The sequence below is a fragment of the Nematostella vectensis genome, chromosome 4 (genome assembly GCF_932526225.1).
Source record: "Nematostella vectensis chromosome 4, jaNemVect1.1, whole genome shotgun sequence".
Taxonomy (NCBI): domain Eukaryota; kingdom Metazoa; phylum Cnidaria; class Anthozoa; order Actiniaria; family Edwardsiidae; genus Nematostella; species Nematostella vectensis.
In genome coordinates this window covers 285,696-307,846 of record NC_064037.1, presented here as the reverse complement: position 1 = coordinate 307,846, position 22,151 = coordinate 285,696, and positions in this window count along the sequence as shown.

Below are 22,151 nucleotides of genomic sequence, written 5' to 3'. Positions count from 1 at the left end.
ACAGGATCCTGAACAAAGCATGAGCACATCAAAGATGCTGAGAGTACATAAAAATGTCCCTATACCTTCTTGTTATGTCTTGTCACACAAAGAACAGTATAATTAAGTATCGATATTTAAAAAAAAAAATAAAGAAAAAAAATAGGCTATCAGCGGGAATCGAACCCGGGTAGCTGCGTTAGTAGTCAAGTGCCCGCAACGAAAGACTAACGTGGCATTGCTGAAGGGAATTGTAATGAAAATTTTTTTTTAATACTATTGGTATCGTAAACTATCCCAAGCAAAGTCGCCATCGGACTGGAGGTTACATTCGGGAAAAGCTTCAGGGTTACATTCGGGAATTTGTTTTACGAGTGTAACCTCCAAAAGGTTACAATCGATAATTTTTTTTTCCGAATGTAAATTCCAAAAAGTAACATTAGGAAAAATAAAACAGTATACTCGGAAAGAAAGGTATATCAATCTATCGAGCGCTATGCTCTATGTTAGAATCTACTTAATCAAGTTATCCAAGGAATCTAGTTAGTTCTTGTGTGCATAAAATATGTACAGGATCCTGAACAAAGCATGAGCACATCAAAGATGCTGAGAGTACATAAAAATGTCCCTATACCTTCTTTTTATGTCATGACACACCAAGAACAGTATAATTTAGTATCGATATTTAAAAAAAAAAAAAATAAAGAAAAAAAAATATGCTATCAGCGGGAATCGAACCCGGGTAGCTGCGTTAATAGTCAAGTGCCAGCAACGATAGACTAACGTGGCATTGCTGAAGGGAATTGTAATGAAAATTACTTTTAATACTATTGGTATCGTAAACTATCCCAAGGAAAGTCACCATCGGACTGGAGGTTACATTCGGGAAAAGCTTCAGGGTTACATTCGGGAATTTGTTTTACGAGTGTAACCTCCAAAAGGTTACAATCGATAATTTTTTTTCCGAATGTAAATTCCAAAAAGTAACATTAGGAAAAATAAAACAGTATACTCGGAAAGAAAGGTATATCAATCTATCGAGCGCTATGCTCTATGTTAGAATCTACTTAATCAAGTTATCCAAGGAATCTAGTTAGTTCTTGTGTGCATAAAATATGTACAGGATCCTGAACAAAGCATGATCACATCAAAGATGCTGAGAGTACATATAAATGTCCCTATACCTTCTTTTTATGTCATGGCACACCAAGAACAGTATAATTAAGTATCGATATTTAAAAAAAAAAAAATAAAGAAAAAAAAATAGGCTATCAGCGGGAATCGAACCCGGGTAGCTGCGTTAGTAGTCAAGTGCCCGCAACGAAAGACAAACGTGGCATTGCTGAAGGGAATTGTAATGAAAATTACTTTTAATACTATTGGTATCGTAAACTATCCCAAGCAAAGTCACCATCGGACTGGAGGTTACATTCGGGAAAAGCTTCAGGGTTACATTCGGGAATTTGTTTTACGAGTGTAACCTCCAAAAGGTTACAATCGATAATTTTTTTCCGAATGTAAATTCCAAAAAGTAACATTAGAAAAAATAAAACAGTATACTCGGAAAAAAAGGTATATCAATCTATCGAGCGCTATGCTCTATGTTAGAATCTACTTAATCAAGTTATCCAAGGAATCTAGTTAGTTCTTGTGTGCATAAAATATGTACAGGATCCTGAACAATACATGAGCACATCACAGATGCTGAGAGTACATAAAAATGTCCCTATACCTTCTTTTTATGTCATGACACACCAAGAACAGTATAATTAAGTATCGATATTTAAAAAAAAATAGGCTATCAGCGGGAATCGAACCCGGGTCGCTGCGTTAGTAGTTAAGTGCCCGCAACGAAAGACTAACGTGGCATTGCTGAAGGGAATTGTAATGAAAATTACTTTTAATACTATTGGTATCGTAAACTATCCCAAGTAAAGTCACCATCGGACTGGAGGTTACATTCGGGAAAAGCTTCAGGGTTACATTCGGGAATTTGTTTTACGAGTGTAACCTCCAAAAGGTTACAATCGATAATTTTTTTTCCGAATGTGAATTCCAAAAAGTAACATTAGGAAAAATAAAACAGTATACTCGGAAAAAAAGGTATATCAATCTATCGAGCGCTATGCTCTATGTTAGAATCTACTTAATCAAGTAATCCAAGGAATCTAGTTAGTTCTTGTGTGCATAAAATATGTAGAGGATCCTGAACAAAGCATGAGCACATCAAAGATGCTGAGAGTACATAAAAATGTCCCTATACCTTCTTTTTATGTCTTGTCACACAAAGAACAGTATAATTAAGTATCGATATTTAAAAAAAAAATAAAGAAAAAAAATAGGCTATCAGCGGGAATCGAACCCGGGTAGCTGCGTTAATAGTCAAGTGCCAGCAACGATAGACTAACGTGGCATTGCTGAAGGGAATTGTAATGAAAATTACTTTTAATACTATTGGTATCGTAAACTATCCCAAGCAAAGTCACCATCGGACTGGAGGTTACATTCGGGAAAAGCTTCAGGGTTACATTCGGGAATTTGTTTTACGAGTGTAACCTCCAAAAGGTTACAATCGATAATTTTTTTTCCGAATGTAAATTCCAAAAAGTAACATTAGGAAAAATGAAACAGTGTACTCGGAAAAAAAGGTATATCAATCTATCGAGCGCTATGCTCTATGTTAGAATCTACTTAATCAAGTTATCCAAGGAATCTAGTTAGTTCTTGTGTGCATAAAATATGTACAGGATCCTGAACAAAGCATGAGCACATCAAAGATGCTGAGAGTACATAAAAATGTCCCTATACCTTCTTGTTATGTCTTGTCACACAAAGAACAGTATAATTAAGTATCGATATTTAAAAAAAAAATAAAGAAAAAAAATAGGCTATCAGCGGGAATCGAACCCGGGTAGCTGCGTTAGTAGTCAAGTGCCCGCAACGAAAGACTAACGTGGCATTGCTGAAGGGAATTGTAATGAAAATTACTTTTAATACTATTGGTATCGTAAACTATCCCAAGCAAAGTCGCCATCGGACTGGAGGTTACATTCGGGAAAAGCTTCAGGGTTACATTCGGGAATTTGTTTTACGAGTGTAACCTCCAAAAGGTTACAATCGATAATTTTTTTTTCCGAATGTAAATTCCAAAAAGTAACATTAGGAAAAATAAAACAGTATACTCGGAAAGAAAGGTATATCAATCTATCGAGCGCTATGCTATATGTTAGAATCTACTTAATCAAGTTATCCAAGGAATCTAGTTAGTTCTTGTGTGCATAAAATATGTACAGGATCCTGAACAAAGCATGAGCACATCAAAGATGCTGAGAGTACATAAAAATGTCCCTATACCTTCTTTTTATGTCATGACACACCAAGAACAGTATAATTTAGTATCGATATTTAAAAAAAAAAAAAAAATAAAGAAAAAAAAATATGCTATCAGCGGGAATCGAACCCGGGTAGCTGCGTTAATAGTCAAGTGCCAGCAACGATAGACTAACGTGGCATTGCTGAAGGGAATTGTAATGAAAATTACTTTTAATACTATTGGTATCGTAAACTATCCCAAGGAAAGTCACCATCGGACTGGAGGTTACATTCGGGAAAAGCTTCAGGGTTACATTCGGGAATTTGTTTTACGAGTGTAACCTCCAAAAGGTTACAATCGATAATTTTTTTTCCGAATGTAAATTCCAAAAAGTAACATTAGGAAAAATAAAACAGTGTACTCGGAAAAAAAGGTATATCAATCTATCGAGCGCTATGCTCTATGTTAGAATCTACTTAATCAAGTTATCCAAGGAATCTAGTTAGTTCTTGTGTGCATAAAATATGTACAGGATCCTGAACAAAGCATGATCACATCAAAGATGCTGAGAGTACATATAAATGTCCCTATACCTTCTTTTTATGTCATGACACACCAAGAACAGTATAATTAAGTATCGATATTTAAAAAAAAAATAGGCTATCAGCGGGAATCGAACCCGGGTCGCTGCGTTAGTAGTTAAGTGCCCGCAACGAAAGACTAACGTGGCATTGCTGAAGGGAATTGTAATGAAAATTACTTTTAATACTATTGGTATCGTAAACTATCCCAAGTAAAGTCACCATCGGACTGGAGGTTACATTCGGGAAAAGCTTCAGGGTTACATTCGGGAATTTGTTTTACGAGTGTAACCTCCAAAAGGTTACAATCGATAATTTTTTTTCCGAATGTAAATTCCAAAAAGTAACATTAGGAAAAAAAAAACAGTGTACTCGGAAAAAAAGGTATATCAATCTATCGAGCGCTATGCTCTATGTTAGAATCTACTTAATCAAGTTATCCAAGGAATCTAGTTAGTTCTTGTGTGCATAAAATATGTACAGGATCCTGAACAAAGTATGAGCACATCAAAGATGCTGAGAGTACATAAAAATGTCCCTATACCTTCTTTTTATGTCATGACACACAAAGTACAGTATAATTTAGTATCGATATTTAAAAAAAAAAATAAAGAAAAAAAAATATGCTATCAGCGGGAATCGAACCCGGGTAGCTGCGTTAATAGTCAAGTGCCAGCAACGATAGACTAACGTGGCATTGCTGAAGGGAATTGTAATGAAAATTACTTTTAATACTATTGGTATCGTAAACTATCCCAAGCAAAGTCACCATCGGACTGGAGGTTACATTCGGGAAAAGCTTCAGGGTTACATTCGGGAATTTGTTTTACGAGTGTAACCTCCAAAAGGTTACAATCGATAATTTTTTTTCCGAATGTGAATTCCAAAAAGTAACATTAGGAAAAATAAAACAGTATACTCGGAAAAAAAGGTATATCAATCTATCGAGCGCTATGCTCTATGTTAGAATCTACTTAATCAAGTAATCCAAGGAATCTAGTTAGTTCTTGTGTGCATAAAATATGTAGAGGATCCTGAACAAAGCATGAGCACATCAAAGATGCTGAGAGTACATAAAAATGTCCCTATACCTTCTTTTTATGTCATGACACACCAAAAAGAGTATAATTAAGTATCGATATTAAAAAAAAAAAAGAAAAAGAAAAAAAAATAGGCTATCAGCGGGAATCGAACCCGGGTAGCTGCTTTAATAGTCAAGTGCCAGCAACGATAGACTAACGTGGCATTGCTGAAGGGAATTGTAATGAAAATTACTTTTAATACTATTGGTATCGTAAACTATCCCAAGCAAAGTCACCATCGGACTGGAGGTTACATTCGGGAAAAGCTTCAGGGTTACATTCGGGAATTTGTTTTACGAGTGTAACCTCCAAAAGGTTACAATCGATAATTTTTTTTTCCGAATGTAAATTCCAAAAAGTAACATTAGGAAAAATAAAACAGTGTACTCGGAAAAAAAGGTATATCAATCTATCGAGCGCTATGCTCTATGTTAGAATCTACTTAATCAAGTTATCCAAGGAATCTAGTTAGTTCTTGTGTGCATAAAATATGTACAGGATCCTGAACAAAGCTTGAGCACATCAAAGATGCTGAGAGTACATATAAATGTCCCTATACCTTCTTTTTATGTCATGACACACCAAGAACAGTATAATTTAGTATCGATATTAAAAAAAATAAAAAAATAAAATGCTATCAGCGGGAATCGAACACGGGTAGCTGCGTTAATAGTCAAGTGCCAGCAACGATAGACTAACGTGGCATTGCTGAAGGGAATTGTAATGAAAATTACTTTTAATACTATTGGTATCGTAAACTATCCCAAGCAAAGTCACCATCGGACTGGAGGTTACATTCGGGAAAAGCTTCAGGGTTACATTCGGGAATTTGTTTTACGAGTGTAACCTCCAAAAGGTTACAATCGATAATTTTTTTTCCGAATGTAAATTCCAAAAAGTAACATTAGGAAAAATGAAACAGTGTACTCGGAAAAAAAGGTATATCAATCTATCGAGCGCTATGCTCTATGTTAGAATCTACTTAATCAAGTTATCCAAGGAATCTAGTTAGTTCTTGTGTGCATAAAATATGTACAGGATCCTGAACAAAGCATGAGCACATCAAAGATGCTGAGAGTACATAAAAATGTCCCTATACCTTCTTGTTATGTCTTGTCACACAAAGAACAGTATAATTAAGTATCGATATTTAAAAAAAAAATAAAGAAAAAAAATAGGCTATCAGCGGGAATCGAACCCGGGTAGCTGCGTTAGTAGTCAAGTGCCCGCAACGAAAGACTAACGTGGCATTGCTGAAGGGAATTGTAATGAAAATTACTTTTAATACTATTGGTATCGTAAACTATCCCAAGCAAAGTCGCCATCGGACTGGAGGTTACATTCTGGAAAAGCTTCAGGGTTACATTCGGGAATTTGTTTTACGAGTGTAACCTCCAAAAGGTTACAATCGATAATTTTTTTTTCCGAATGTAAATTCCAAAAAGTAACATTAGGAAAAATAAAACAGTATACTCGGAAAGAAAGGTATATCAATCTATCGAGCGCTATGCTCTATGTTAGAATCTACTTAATCAAGTTATCCAAGGAATCTAGTTAGTTCTTGTGTGCATAAAATATGTACAGGATCCTGAACAAAGCATGAGCACATCAAAGATGCTGAGAGTACATAAAAATGTCCCTATACCTTCTTTTTATGTCATGACACACCAAAAAGAGTATAATTAAATATCGATATTTAAAAAAAAAAAAAAAAAAAAAAAATAGGCTATCAGCGAAAATCGAACCCGGGTAGCTACGTTAGTAGTCAAGTGCCCGCAACGATAGACTAACGTGGCATTGCTGAAGGTAATTGTAATGAAAATTACTTTTAATACTATTGGTATCGTAAACTATCCCGAGCAAAGTCACCATCGGACTGGAGGTTACATTCGGGAAAAGCTTCAGGGTTACATTCGGGAATTTGTTTTACGAGTGTAACCTCCAAAAGGTTACAATCGATAATTTTTTTTCCGAATGTAAATTCCAAAAAGTAACATTAGGAAAAATAAAACAGTATACTCGGAAAAAAAGGTATATCAATCTATCGAGCGCTATGCTCTATGTTAGAATCTACTTAATCAAGTAATCCAAGGAATCTAGTTAGTTCTTGTGTGCATAAAATATGTAGAGGATCCTGAACAAAGCATGAGCACATCAAAGATGCTGAGAGTACATAAAAATGTCCCTATACCTTCTTTTTATGTCATGACACACCAAAAAGAGTATAATTAAGTATCGATATTAAAAAAAAAAAAGAAAAAGAAAAAAAAATAGGCTATCAGCGGGAATCGAACCCGGGTAGCTGCTTTAATAGTCAAGTGCCAGCAACGATAGACTAACGTGGCATTGCTGAAGGGAATTGTAATGAAAATTACTTTTAATACTATTGGTATCGTAAACTATCCCAAGCAAAGTCACCATCGGACTGGAGGTTACATTCGGGAAAAGCTTCAGGGTTACATTCGGGAATTTGTTTTACGAGTGTAACCTCCAAAAGGTTACAATCGATAATTTTTTTTTCCGAATGTAAATTCCAAAAAGTAACATTAGGAAAAATAAAACAGTGTACTCGGAAAAAAAGGTATATCAATCTATCGAGCGCTATGCTCTATGTTAGAATCTACTTAATCAAGTTATCCAAGGAATCTAGTTAGTTCTTGTGTGCATAAAATATGTACAGGATCCTGAACAAAGCTTGAGCACATCAAAGATGCTGAGAGTACATATAAATGTCCCTATACCTTCTTTTTATGTCATGACACACCAAGAACAGTATAATTTAGTATCGATATTAAAAAAAATAAAAAAATAAAATGCTATCAGCGGGAATCGAACACGGGTAGCTGCGTTAATAGTCAAGTGCCAGCAACGATAGACTAACGTGGCATTGCTGAAGGGAATTGTAATGAAAATTACTTTTAATACTATTGGTATCGTAAACTATCCCAAGCAAAGTCACCATCGGACTGGAGGTTACATTCGGGAAAAGCTTCAGGGTTACATTCGGGAATTTGTTTTACGAGTGTAACCTCCAAAAGGTTACAATCGATAATTTTTTTTCCGAATGTAAATTCCAAAAAGTAACATTAGGAAAAATGAAACAGTGTACTCGGAAAAAAAGGTATATCAATCTATCGAGCGCTATGCTCTATGTTAGAATCTACTTAATCAAGTTATCCAAGGAATCTAGTTAGTTCTTGTGTGCATAAAATATGTACAGGATCCTGAACAAAGCATGAGCACATCAAAGATGCTGAGAGTACATAAAAATGTCCCTATACCTTCTTGTTATGTCTTGTCACACAAAGAACAGTATAATTAAGTATCGATATTTAAAAAAAAAATAAAGAAAAAAAATAGGCTATCAGCGGGAATCGAACCCGGGTAGCTGCGTTAGTAGTCAAGTGCCCGCAACGAAAGACTAACGTGGCATTGCTGAAGGGAATTGTAATGAAAATTACTTTTAATACTATTGGTATCGTAAACTATCCCAAGCAAAGTCGCCATCGGACTGGAGGTTACATTCTGGAAAAGCTTCAGGGTTACATTCGGGAATTTGTTTTACGAGTGTAACCTCCAAAAGGTTACAATCGATAATTTTTTTTTCCGAATGTAAATTCCAAAAAGTAACATTAGGAAAAATAAAACAGTATACTCGGAAAGAAAGGTATATCAATCTATCGAGCGCTATGCTCTATGTTAGAATCTACTTAATCAAGTTATCCAAGGAATCTAGTTAGTTCTTGTGTGCATAAAATATGTACAGGATCCTGAACAAAGCATGAGCACATCAAAGATGCTGAGAGTACATAAAAATGTCCCTATACCTTCTTTTTATGTCATGACACACCAAAAAGAGTATAATTAAATATCGATATTTAAAAAAAAAAAAAAAAAAAAAAAAATAGGCTATCAGCGAAAATCGAACCCGGGTAGCTACGTTAGTAGTCAAGTGCCCGCAACGATAGACTAACGTGGCATTGCTGAAGGTAATTGTAATGAAAATTACTTTTAATACTATTGGTATCGTAAACTATCCCGAGCAAAGTCACCATCGGACTGGAGGTTACATTCGGGAAAAGCTTCAGGGTTACATTCGGGAATTTGTTTTACGAGTGTAACCTCCAAAAGGTTACAATCGATAATTTTTTTTCCGAATGTAAATTCCAAAAAGTAACATTAGGAAAAATAAAACAGTGTACTCGGAAAAAAAGGTATATCAATCTATCGAGCGCTATGCTCTATGTTAGAATCTACTTAATCAAGTTATCCAAGGAATCTAGTTAGTTCTTGTGTGCATAAAATATGTACAGGATCCTGAACAAAGCATGATCACATCAAAGATGCTGAGAGTACATATAAATGTCCCTATACCTTCTTTTTATGTCATGGCACACCAAGAACAGTATAATTAAGTATCGATATTTAAAAAAAAAAAAATAAAGAAAAAAAAATAGGCTATCAGCGGGAATCGAACCCGGGTAGCTGCGTTAATAGTCAAGTGCCAGCAACGATAGACTAACGTGGCATTGCTGAAGGGAATTGTAATGAAAATTACTTTTAATACTATTGGTATCGTAAACTATCCCAAGCAAAGTCACCATCGGACTTGAGGTTACATTCGGGAAAAGCTTCAGGGTTACATTCGGGAATTTGTTTTACGAGTGTAACCTCCAAAAGGTTACAATCGATAATTTTTTTTCCGAATGTAAATTCCAAAAAGTAACATTAGGAAAAATATAACAGTGTACTCGGAAAAAAAGGTATATCAATCTATCGAGCGCTATGCTCTATGTTAGAATCTACTTAATCAAGTTATCCAAGGAATCTAGTTAGTTCTTGTGTGCATAAAATATGTACAGGATCCTGAACAAAGCATGAGCACATCAAAGATGCTGAGAGTACATAAAAATGTCCCTATACCTTCTTTTTATGTCATGACACACCAAAAAGAGTATAATTAAGTATCGATATTAAAAAAAAAAAAAAGAAAAAGAAAAAAAAATAGGCTATCAGCGGGAATCGAACCCGGGTAGCTGCTTTAATAGTCAAGTGCCAGCAACGATAGACTAACGTGGCATTGCTGAAGGGAATTGTAATGAAAATTACTTTTAATACTATTGGTATCGTAAACTATCCCAAGCAAAGTCACCATCGGACTGGAGGTTACATTCGGGAAAAGCTTCAGGGTTACATTCGGGAATTTGTTTTACGAATGTAACCTCCAAAAGGTTACAATCGATAATTTTTTTTTCCGAATGTAAATTCCAAAAAGTAACATTAGGAAAAATAAAACAGTGTACTCGGAAAAAAAGGTATATCAATCTATCGAGCGCTATGCTCTATGTTAGAATCTACTTAATCAAGTTATCCAAGGAATCTAGTTAGTTCTTGTGTGCATAAAATATGTACAGGATCCTGAACAAAGCTTGAGCACATCAAAGATGCTGAGAGTACATATAAATGTCCCTATACCTTCTTTTTATGTCATGACACACCAAGAACAGTATAATTTAGTATCGATATTAAAATAAATAAAAAAAAAATGCTATCAGCGGGAATCGAACACGGGTAGCTGCGTTAATAGTCAAGTGCCAGCAACGATAGACTAACGTGGCATTGCTGAAGGGAATTGTAATGAAAATTACTTTTAATACTATTGGTATCGTAAACTATCCCAAGCAAAGTCACCATCGGACTGGAGGTTACATTCGGGAAAAGCTTCAGGGTTACATTCGGGAATTTGTTTTACGAGTGTAACCTCCAAAAGGTTACAATCGATAATTTTTTTTCCGAATGTAAATTCCAAAATGTAACATTAGGAAAAATGAAACAGTGTACTCGGAAAAAAAGGTATATCAATCTATCGAGCGCTATGCTCTATGTTAGAATCTACTTAATCAAGTTATCCAAGGAATCTAGTTAGTTCTTGTGTGCATAAAATATGTACAGGATCCTGAACAAAGCATGAGCACATCAAAGATGCTGAGAGTACATAAAAATGTCCCTATACCTTCTTGTTATGTCTTGTCACACAAAGAACAGTATAATTAAGTATCGATATTTAAAAAAAAAAATAAAGAAAAAAAATAGGCTATCAGCGGGAATCGAACCCGGGTAGCTGCGTTAGTAGTCAAGTGCCCGCAACGAAAGACTAACGTGGCATTGCTGAAGGGAATTGTAATGAAAATTACTTTTAATACTATTGGTATCGTAAACTATCCCAAGCAAAGTCGCCATCGGACTGGAGGTTACATTCGGGAAAAGCTTCAGGGTTACATTCGGGAATTTGTTTTACGAGTGTAACCTCCAAAAGGTTACAATCGATAATTTTTTTTTCCGAATGTAAATTCCAAAAAGTAACATTAGGAAAAATAAAACAGTATACTCGGAAAGAAAGGTATATCAATCTATCGAGCGCTATGCTCTATGTTAGAATCTACTTAATCAAGTTATCCAAGGAATCTAGTTAGTTCTTGTGTGCATAAAATATGTACAGGATCCTGAACAAAGCATGAGCACATCAAAGATGCTGAGAGTACATAAAAATGTCCCTATACCTTCTTTTTATGTCATGACACACCAAGAACAGTATAATTTAGTATCGATATTTAAAAAAAAAAAAAATAAAGAAAAAAAAATATGCTATCAGCGGGAATCGAACCCGGGTAGCTGCGTTAATAGTCAAGTGCCAGCAACGATAGACTAACGTGGCATTGCTGAAGGGAATTGTAATGAAAATTACTTTTAATACTATTGGTATCGTAAACTATCCCAAGGAAAGTCACCATCGGACTGGAGGTTACATTCGGGAAAAGCTTCAGGGTTACATTCGGGAATTTGTTTTACGAGTGTAACCTCCAAAAGGTTACAATCGATAATTTTTTTTCCGAATGTAAATTCCAAAAAGTAACATTAGGAAAAATAAAACAGTATACTCGGAAAGAAAGGTATATCAATCTATCGAGCGCTATGCTCTATGTTAGAATCTACTTAATCAAGTTATCCAAGGAATCTAGTTAGTTCTTGTGTGCATAAAATATGTACAGGATCCTGAACAAAGCATGATCACATCAAAGATGCTGAGAGTACATATAAATGTCCCTATACCTTCTTTTTATGTCATGGCACACCAAGAACAGTATAATTAAGTATCGATATTTAAAAAAAAAAAATAAAGAAAAAAAAATAGGCTATCAGCGGGAATCGAACCCGGGTAGCTGCGTTAGTAGTCAAGTGCCCGCAACGAAAGACAAACGTGGCATTGCTGAAGGGAATTGTAATGAAAATTACTTTTAATACTATTGGTATCGTAAACTATCCCAAGCAAAGTCACCATCGGACTGGAGGTTACATTCGGGAAAAGCTTCAGGGTTACATTCGGGAATTTGTTTTACGAGTGTAACCTCCAAAAGGTTACAATCGATAATTTTTTTCCGAATGTAAATTCCAAAAAGTAACATTAGAAAAAATAAAACAGTATACTCGGAAAAAAAGGTATATCAATCTATCGAGCGCTATGCTCTATGTTAGAATCTACTTAATCAAGTTATCCAAGGAATCTAGTTAGTTCTTGTGTGCATAAAATATGTACAGGATCCTGAACAATACATGAGCACATCACAGATGCTGAGAGTACATAAAAATGTCCCTATACCTTCTTTTTATGTCATGACACACCAAGAACAGTATAATTAAGTATCGATATTTAAAAAAAAATAGGCTATCAGCGGGAATCGAACCCGGGTCGCTGCGTTAGTAGTTAAGTGCCCGCAACAAAAGACTAACGTGGCATTGCTGAAGGGAATTGTAATGAAAATTACTTTTAATACTATTGGTATCGTAAACTATCCCAAGTAAAGTCACCATCGGACTGGAGGTTACATTCGGGAAAAGCTTCAGGGTTACATTCGGGAATTTGATTTACGAGTGTAACCTCCAAAAGGTTACAATCGATAATTTTTTTTCCGAATGTGAATTCCAAAAAGTAACATTAGGAAAAATAAAACAGTATACTCGGAAAAAAAGGTATATCAATCTATCGAGCGCTATGCTCTATGTTAGAATCTACTTAATCAAGTAATCCAAGGAATCTAGTTAGTTCTTGTGTGCATAAAATATGTAGAGGATCCTGAACAAAGCATGAGCACATCAAAGATGCTGAGAGTACATAAAAATGTCCCTATACCTTCTTTTTATGTCTTGTCACACAAAGAACAGTATAATTAAGTATCGATATTTAAAAAAAAAATAAAGAAAAAAAATAGGCTATCAGCGGGAATCGAACCCGGGTAGCTGCGTTAATAGTCAAGTGCCAGCAACGATAGACTAACGTGGCATTGCTGAAGGGAATTGTAATGAAAATTACTTTTAATACTATTGGTATCGTAAACTATCCCAAGCAAAGTCACCATCGGACTTGAGGTTACATTCGGGAAAAGCTTCAGGGTTACATTCGGGAATTTGTTTTACGAGTGTAACCTCCAAAAGGTTACAATCGATAATTTTTTTTCCGAATGTAAATTCCAAAAAGTAACATTAGGAAAAATGAAACAGTGTACTCGGAAAAAAAGGTATATCAATCTATCGAGCGCTATGCTCTATGTTAGAATCTACTTAATCAAGTTATCCAAGGAATCTAGTTAGTTCTTGTGTGCATAAAATATGTACAGGATCCTGAACAAAGCATGAGCACATCAAAGATGCTGAGAGTACATAAAAATGTCCCTATACCTTCTTGTTATGTCTTGTCACACAAAGAACAGTATAATTAAGTATCGATATTTAAAAAAAAAATAAAGAAAAAAAATAGGCTATCAGCGGGAATCGAACCCGGGTAGCTGCGTTAGTAGTCAAGTGCCCGCAACGAAAGACTAACGTGGCATTGCTGAAGGGAATTGTAATGAAAATTACTTTTAATACTATTGGTATCGTAAACTATCCCAAGCAAAGTCGCCATCGGACTGGAGGTTACATTCGGGAAAAGCTTCAGGGTTACATTCGGGAATTTGTTTTACGAGTGTAACCTCCAAAAGGTTACAATCGATAATTTTTTTTTCCGAATGTAAATTCCAAAAAGTAACATTAGGAAAAATAAAACAGTATACTCGGAAAGAAAGGTATATCAATCTATCGAGCGCTATGCTATATGTTAGAATCTACTTAATCAAGTTATCCAAGGAATCTAGTTAGTTCTTGTGTGCATAAAATATGTACAGGATCCTGAACAAAGCATGAGCACATCAAAGATGCTGAGAGTACATAAAAATGTCCCTATACCTTCTTTTTATGTCATGACACACCAAGAACAGTATAATTTAGTATCGATATTTAAAAAAAAAAAAAATAAAGAAAAAAAAATATGCTATCAGCGGGAATCGAACCCGGGTAGCTGCGTTAATAGTCAAGTGCCAGCAACGATAGACTAACGTGGCATTGCTGAAGGGAATTGTAATGAAAATTACTTTTAATACTATTGGTATCGTAAACTATCCCAAGGAAAGTCACCATCGGACTGGAGGTTACATTCGGGAAAAGCTTCAGGGTTACATTCGGGAATTTGTTTTACGAGTGTAACCTCCAAAAGGTTACAATCGATAATTTTTTTTCCGAATGTAAATTCCAAAAAGTAACATTAGGAAAAATAAAACAGTGTACTCGGAAAAAAAGGTATATCAATCTATCGAGCGCTATGCTCTATGTTAGAATCTACTTAATCAAGTTATCCAAGGAATCTAGTTAGTTCTTGTGTGCATAAAATATGTACAGGATCCTGAACAAAGCATGATCACATCAAAGATGCTGAGAGTACATATAAATGTCCCTATACCTTCTTTTTATGTCATGACACACCAAGAACAGTATAATTAAGTATCGATATTTAAAAAAAAAATAGGCTATCAGCGGGAATCGAACCCGGGTCGCTGCGTTAGTAGTTAAGTGCCCGCAACGAAAGACTAACGTGGCATTGCTGAAGGGAATTGTAATGAAAATTACTTTTAATACTATTGGTATCGTAAACTATCCCAAGTAAAGTCACCATCGGACTGGAGGTTACATTCGGGAAAAGCTTCAGGGTTACATTCGGGAATTTGTTTTACGAGTGTAACCTCCAAAAGGTTACAATCGATAATTTTTTTTCCGAATGTAAATTCCAAAAAGTAACATTAGGAAAAAAAAAACAGTGTACTCGGAAAAAAAGGTATATCAATCTATCGAGCGCTATGCTCTATGTTAGAATCTACTTAATCAAGTTATCCAAGGAATCTAGTTAGTTCTTGTGTGCATAAAATATGTACAGGATCCTGAACAAAGCATGAGCACATCAAAGATGCTGAGAGTACATAAAAATGTCCCTATACCTTCTTTTTATGTCATGACACACCAAAAAGAGTATAATTAAGTATCGATATTAAAAAAAAAAAAAAGAAAAAGAAAAAAAAATAGGCTATCAGCGGGAATCGAACCCGGGTAGCTGCTTTAATAGTCAAGTGCCAGCAACGATAGACTAACGTGGCATTGCTGAAGGGAATTGTAATGAAAATTACTTTTAATACTATTGGTATCGTAAACTATCCCAAGCAAAGTCACCATCGGACTGGAGGTTACATTCGGGAAAAGCTTCAGGGTTACATTCGGGAATTTGTTTTACGAATGTAACCTCCAAAAGGTTACAATCGATAATTTTTTTTTCCGAATGTAAATTCCAAAAAGTAACATTAGGAAAAATAAAACAGTGTACTCGGAAAAAAAGGTATATCAATCTATCGAGCGCTATGCTCTATGTTAGAATCTACTTAATCAAGTTATCCAAGGAATCTAGTTAGTTCTTGTGTGCATAAAATATGTACAGGATCCTGAACAAAGCTTGAGCACATCAAAGATGCTGAGAGTACATATAAATGTCCCTATACCTTCTTTTTATGTCATGACACACCAAGAACAGTATAATTTAGTATCGATATTAAAATAAATAAAAAAAAAATGCTATCAGCGGGAATCGAACACGGGTAGCTGCGTTAATAGTCAAGTGCCAGCAACGATAGACTAACGTGGCATTGCTGAAGGGAATTGTAATGAAAATTACTTTTAATACTATTGGTATCGTAAACTATCCCAAGCAAAGTCACCATCGGACTGGAGGTTATATTCGGGAAAAGCTTCAGGGTTACATTCGGGAATTTGTTTTACGAGTGTAACCTCCAAAAGGTTACAATCGATAATTTTTTTTCCGAATGTAAATTCCAAAATGTAACATTAGGAAAAATGAAACAGTGTACTCGGAAAAAAAGGTATATCAATCTATCGAGCGCTATGCTCTATGTTAGAATCTACTTAATCAAGTTATCCAAGGAATCTAGTTAGTTCTTGTGTGCATAAAATATGTACAGGATCCTGAACAAAGCATGAGCACATCAAAGATGCTGAGAGTACATAAAAATGTCCCTATACCTTCTTGTTATGTCTTGTCACACAAAGAACAGTATAATTAAGTATCGATATTTAAAAAAAAAAATAAAGAAAAAAAATAGGCTATCAGCGGGAATCGAACCCGGGTAGCTGCGTTAGTAGTCAAGTGCCCGCAACGAAAGACTAACGTGGCATTGCTGAAGGGAATTGTAATGAAAATTACTTTTAATACTATTGGTATCGTAAACTATCCCAAGCAAAGTCGCCATCGGACTGGAGGTTACATTCGGGAAAAGCTTCAGGGTTACATTCGGGAATTTGTTTTACGAGTGTAACCTCCAAAAGGTTACAATCGATAATTTTTTTTTCCGAATGTAAATTCCAAAAAGTAACATTAGGAAAAATAAAACAGTATACTCGGAAAGAAAGGTATATCAATCTATCGAGCGCTATGCTCTATGTTAGAATCTACTTAATCAAGTTATCCAAGGAATCTAGTTAGTTCTTGTGTGCATAAAATATGTACAGGATCCTGAACAAAGCATGAGCACATCAAAGATGCTGAGAGTACATAAAAATGTCCCTATACCTTCTTTTTATGTCATGACACACCAAGAACAGTATAATTTAGTATCGATATTTAAAAAAAAAAAAAATAAAGAAAAAAAAATATGCTATCAGCGGGAATCGAACCCGGGTAGCTGCGTTAATAGTCAAGTGCCAGCAACGATAGACTAACGTGGCATTGCTGAAGGGAATTGTAATGAAAATTACTTTTAATACTATTGGTATCGTAAACTATCCCAAGGAAAGTCACCATCGGACTGGAGGTTACATTCGGGAAAAGCTTCAGGGTTACATTCGGGAATTTGTTTTACGAGTGTAACCTCCAAAAGGTTACAATCGATAATTTTTTTTCCGAATGTAAATTCCAAAAAGTAACATTAGGAAAAATAAAACAGTATACTCGGAAAGAAAGGTATATCAATCTATCGAGCGCTATGCTCTATGTTAGAATCTACTTAATCAAGTTATCCAAGGAATCTAGTTAGTTCTTGTGTGCATAAAATATGTACAGGATCCTGAACAAAGCATGATCACATCAAAGATGCTGAGAGTACATATAAATGTCCCTATACCTTCTTTTTATGTCATGGCACACCAAGAACAAGATAATTAAGTATCTATATTTAAAAAAAAAAAATAAAGAAAAAAAAATAGGCTATCAGCGGGAATCGAACCCGGGTAGCTGCGTTAGTAGTCAAGTGCCCGCAACGAAAGACAAACGTGGCATTGCTGAAGGGAATTGTAATGAAAATTACTTTTAATACTATTGGTATCGTAAACTATCCCAAGCAAAGTCACCATCGGACTGGAGGTTACATTCGGGAAAAGCTTCAGGGTTACATTCGGGAATTTGTTTTAGGAGTGTAACCTCCAAAAGGTTACAATCGATAATTTTTTTCCGAATGTAAATTCCAAAAAGTAACATTAGAAAAAATAAAACAGTATACTCGGAAAAAAAGGTATATCAATCTATCGAGCGCTATGCTCTATGTTAGAATCTACTTAATCAAGTTATCCAAGGAATCTAGTTAGTTCTTGTGTGCATAAAATATGTACAGGATCCTGAACAATACATGAGCACATCACAGATGCTGAGAGTACATAAAAATGTCCCTATACCTTCTTTTTATGTCATGACACACCAAGAACAGTATAATTAAGTATCGATATTTAAAAAAAAATAGGCTATCAGCGGGAATCGAACCCGGGTCGCTGCGTTAGTAGTTAAGTGCCCGCAACGAAAGACTAACGTGGCATTGCTGAAGGGAATTGTAATGAAAATTACTTTTAATACTATTGGTATCGTAAACTATCCCAAGTAAAGTCACCATCGGACTGGAGGTTACATTCGGGAAAAGCTTCAGGGTTACATTCGGGAATTTGATTTACGAGTGTAACCTCCAAAAGGTTACAATCGATAATTTTTTTTCCGAATGTGAATTCCAAAAAGTAACATTAGGAAAAATAAAACAGTATACTCGGAAAAAAAGGTATATCAATCTATCGAGCGCTATGCTCTATGTTAGAATCTACTTAATCAAGTAATCCAAGGAATCTAGTTAGTTCTTGTGTGCATAAAATATGTAGAGGATCCTGAACAAAGCATGAGCACATCAAAGATGCTGAGAGTACATAAAAATGTCCCTATACCTTCTTTTTATGTCTTGTCACACAAAGAACAGTATAATTAAGTATCGATATTTAAAAAAAAAATAAAGAAAAAAAATAGGCTATCAGCGGGAATCGAACCCGGGTAGCTGCGTTAATAGTCAAGTGCCAGCAACGATAGACTAACGTGGCATTGCTGAAGGGAATTGTAATGAAAATTACTTTTAATACTATTGGTATCGTAAACTATCCCAAGCAAAGTCACCATCGGACTTGAGGTTACATTCGGGAAAAGCTTCAGGGTTACATTCGGGAATTTGTTTTACGAGTGTAACCTCCAAAAGGTTACAATCGATAATTTTTTTTCCGAATGTAAATTCCAAAAAGTAACATTAGGAAAAATGAAACAGTGTACTCGGAAAAAAAGGTATATCAATCTATCGAGCGCTATGCTCTATGTTAGAATCTACTTAATCAAGTTATCCAAGGAATCTAGTTAGTTCTTGTGTGCATAAAATATGTACAGGATCCTGAACAAAGCATGAGCACATCAAAGATGCTGAGAGTACATAAAAATGTCCCTATACCTTCTTGTTATGTCTTGTCACACAAAGAACAGTATAATTAAGTATCGATATTTAAAAAAAAAATAAAGAAAAAAAATAGGCTATCAGCGGGAATCGAACCCGGGTAGCTGCGTTAGTAGTCAAGTGCCCGCAACGAAAGACTAACGTGGCATTGCTGAAGGGAATTGTAATGAAAATTACTTTTAATACTATTGGTATCGTAAACTATCCCAAGCAAAGTCGCCATCGGACTGGAGGTTACATTCGGGAAAAGCTTCAGGGTTACATTCGGGAATTTGTTTTACGAGTGTAACCTCCAAAAGGTTACAATCGATAATTTTTTTTTCCGAATGTAAATTCCAAAAAGTAACATTAGGAAAAATAAAACAGTATACTCGGAAAGAAAGGTATATCAATCTATCGAGCGCTATGCTATATGTTAGAATCTACTTAATCAAGTTATCCAAGGAATCTAGTTAGTTCTTGTGTGCATAAAATATGTACAGGATCCTGAACAAAGCATGAGCACATCAAAGATGCTGAGAGTACATAAAAATGTCCCTATACCTTCTTTTTATGTCATGACACACCAAGAACAGTATAATTTAGTATCGATATTTAAAAAAAAAAAAAATAAAGAAAAAAAAATAGGCTATCAGCGGGAATCGAACCCGGGTAGCTGCGTTAGTAGTCAAGTGCCCGCAACGAAAGACAAACGTGGCATTGCTGAAGGGAATTGTAATGAAAATTACTTTTAATACTATTGGTATCGTAAACTATCCCAAGCAAAGTCACCATCGGACAGGAGGTTACATTCGGGAAAAGCTTCAGGGTTACATTCGGGAATTTGTTTTACGAGTGTAACCTCCAAAAGGTTACAATCGATAATTTTTTTCCGAATGTAAATTCCAAAAAGTAACATTAGAAAAAATAAAACAGTATACTCGGAAAAAAAGGTATATCAATCTATCGAGCGCTATGCTCTATGTTAGAATCTACTTAATCAAGTTATCCAAGGAATCTAGTTAGTTCTTGTGTGCATAAAATATGTACAGGATCCTGAACAATACATAAGCACATCACAGATGCTGAGAGTACATAAAAATGTCCCTATACCTTCTTTTTATGTCATGACACACCAAGAACAGTATAATTAAGTATCGATATTTTAAAAAAAAATAGGCTATCAGCGGGAATCGAACCCGGGTCGCTGCGTTAGTAGTTAAGTGCCCGCAACGAAAGACTAACGTGGCATTGCTGAAGGGAATTGTAATGAAAATTACTTTTAATACTATTGGTATCGTAAACTATCCCTAGTAAAGTCACCATCGGACTGGAGGTTACATTCGGGAAAAGCTTCAGGGTTACATTCGGGAATTTGTTTTACGAGTGTAACCTCCAAAAGGTTACAATCGATAATTTTTTTTCCGAATGTAAATTCCAAAAAGTAACATTAGGAAAAATAAAACAGTGTACTCGGAAAAAAAGGTATATCAATCTATCGAGCGCTATGCTCTATGTTAGAATCTACTTAATCAAGTTATCCAAGGAATCTAGTTAGTTCTTGTGTGCATAAAATATGTACAGGATCCTGAACAAAGTATGAGCACATCAAAGATGCTGAGAGTACATAAAAATGTCCCTATACCTTCTTTTTATGTCATGACACACCAAGAACAGTATAATTAAGTATCGATATTAAAAAACAAATAAATAAAAAACAAAGGCTATCAGCGGGAATCGAACCCGGGTCGCTGCGTTAGTAGTCAAGTGCCCGCAACGAAAGACTAATGTGGCATTGCTGAAGGGAATTGTAATGAAAATTACTTTTAATACTATTGGTATCGTAAACTATCCCAAGCAAAGTCACCATCGGACTGGAGGTTACATTCGGGAAAAGCTTCAGGGTTACATTCGGGAATTTGTTTTACGAGTGTAACCTCCAAAAGGTTACAATCGATAATTTTTTTTCCGAATGTGAATTCCAAAAAGTAACATAAGGAAAAATAAAACAGTATACTCGGAAAAAAAGGTATATCAATCTATCGAGCGCTATGCTCTATGTTAGAATCTACTTAATCAAGTTATCCAAGGAATCTAGTTAGTTCTTGTGTGCATAAAATATGTACAGGATCCTGAACAAAGCATGAGCACATCAAAGATGCTGAGAGTACATAAAAATGTCCCTATACATTCTTTTTATGTCATTTTCACACCAAGAACAGTATAATTAAGTATCGATATTTAAAAAAAAAAATAAAGAAAAAAAAATAGGCTATCAGCGGATATCGAACCCGGGTCGCTGCGTTAGTAGTCGAGTGCCCGCAACGAAAGACAAACGTGGCATTGCTGAAGGGAATTGTAATGAAAATTACTTTTAATACTATTGGTATCGTAAACTATCCCAAGCAAAGTCACCATCGGACTGGAGGTTACATTCGGGAAAAGCTTCAGGGTTACATTCGGGAATTTGTTTTACGAGTGTAACCTCCAAAAGGTTACAATCGATAATTTTTTTTCCGAATGTAAATTCCAAAAAGTAACATTAGGAAAAATAAAACAGTATACTCGGAAAGAAAGGTATATCAATCTATCGAGCGCTATGCTCTATGTTAGAATCTACTTAATCAAGTTATCCAAGGAATCTAGTTAGTTCTTGTGTGCATAAAATATGTACAGGATCCTGAACAAAGCATGAGCACATCAAAGATGCTGAGAGTACATAAAAATGTCCCTATACCTTCTTTTTATGTCATGACACACCAAGAACAGTATAATTTAGTATCGATATTTAAAAAAAAAAATAATAAAGAAAAAAAAATATGCTATCAGCGGGAATCGAACCCGGGTAGCTGCGTTAATAGTCAAGTGCCAGCAACGATAGACTAACGTGGCATTGCTGAAGGGAATTGTAATGAAAATTACTTTTAATACTATTGGTATCGTAAACTATCCCAAGGAAAGTCACCATCGGACTGGAGGTTACATTCGGGAAAAGCTTCAGGGTTACATTCGGGAATTTGTTTTACGAGTGTAACCTCCAAAA